The sequence below is a fragment of the Pundamilia nyererei genome, unplaced genomic scaffold (assembly GCF_000239375.1).
Source record: "Pundamilia nyererei isolate P.nyererei 1_Seehausen unplaced genomic scaffold, PunNye1.0 scaffold00046, whole genome shotgun sequence".
Lineage (NCBI taxonomy): Eukaryota > Metazoa > Chordata > Actinopteri > Cichliformes > Cichlidae > Pundamilia > Pundamilia nyererei.
The window spans coordinates 56,205-57,833 of NW_005187447.1; the positions used below are offsets into that span (position 1 = coordinate 56,205).

At 39.1% G+C, this 1,629-nt stretch overlaps 1 protein-coding gene across 1 annotated transcript in view; it reads left to right on the forward strand.

Moving 5' to 3' along the window:
• The window catches only part of LOC102196715 (cytochrome P450 2J2-like), a 27,413-nt gene that overhangs the window by 22,492 nt on the left and 3,292 nt on the right, over positions 1-1,629 (forward strand). The window lies entirely within an intron of this gene.

Genomic DNA, 1,629 nt, shown 5'->3' on the forward strand with positions numbered 1-1,629 from the left:
GGTTTTTTTCTAGGGTACCTGTGTGTTGCCTGTACTCACCTCTGTGCTGTTTGACAAGACTGAATGGGAGACTCCAGACACCTTCAACCCAGGACACTTCCTGGATGCTGATGGGAAGTTTGTGAAGAGAGAAGCATTCCTACCTTTCTCTGCAGGTAAAACCCCACAATGAGTGTTTTGTTTTAGCAAAACCTGAACAAGAAAAAAAACATCATCCACAGGTTGTAAACCTGCACCTGTTTGTGTTTGCAAATTTGTCAGGGAAGCGTGTGTGTCTTGGTGAAAGCCTCGCCAAGATGGAGCTGTTCCTGTTTTTTGTCGGCTTGCTGCAGAAGTTCACTTTCTCTGTTCCTGATGGAGTGGAGCTGAGCACAGAGGGAGTTTCTGGAATTGTACGTGTGCCTGAACCCTTCAAGGTTCACGCCAAGGCTCGATAAATCTCACTGAGCCATTTAACCAACGACTAAGAGTCAAGACTGAGAAAAAGTATTTTAATGAAGGATGGATTTTTTTTTTTAATTTTAATATCTTCATTTCATTGCTGTATCACTGCTGCCTGCAAAGATTACCTGATTTTCTTTACATGTGCATCCGAATCACTATATTGTGTTTTAATTCAAGGATATTCCATCATTAAATTGCAATAACGACAAATTGTAATGTACACTTTTAGTAATAAAATGTATTCATAACTAGTTGTTTGCCAATCTGTGTCGCACACCTGATTTAATTCACTGGTTACACAAGAAACCGTATATGCAAAGCCACAACTACATATTCAACTAGCTTCTTTTCCCATTTTAACATTTGATTTTTTCACAAGCCAGTGCTCCTCTAGTCTGCATGTCAAAGTATTGTTGTGTGTATGCATGCACGTGAATGCTAGACAAAGTGCTCAGGTATATAATCAAAGTGTTTTGTGAATGAGGCTGGTAGTAGATAGCACTTTAAATGCTCAGCTATACTTAATATGTAAGCACCAGTACATTTAACTATTTGTGTTACTATTCAAGTTTTTTTTCTCCCTTATATCAGTTTACTGAAAACCGTTCACGTATGTATGTAAAGATTTCACATCAACAATGTGAACATAAAACAAAAATGTTTGTGCTACTTTTTAGTAGAATCTGTAATAATTGAGGCCTGACCCAGTATCAGACAAACTTTCACACACACACACAGATCATTATATATACCCAAGCTGTGAGTCAGCAGTGTACCAGCCCATCTCTAAATAGGAAGGGATCCTGGAGCTGAGGTCCTGATCACTTAGTTTTACTCTGCTTCACAATGCAGCTGCGTGATTTGTTTCTTTGTCTTGATATAAAGGAGCAGCTGCTTATTATTTTTGCCGGCCTCCTTATGGTATATTTTCATTTTCGTAAGGATAAGGATCCACCGGGCTTTCCTCCAGGCCCTCCAGCGCTACCTATTTTAGGAAACATCTTCAACATTGATGCCAAACAGCCTCATATTTACCTAACCAAGGTAAGCTGACATCATTGTGGCATTTACACATGTCTTAAAAGTCCACTTGGGCAACCTCAGGATTTCCACTGACACTGACGCTCTTTAGTTAAACTTTTTATCTGAAGTAGAATCACTGCTTGAATAGTTTAAAGAGAACAT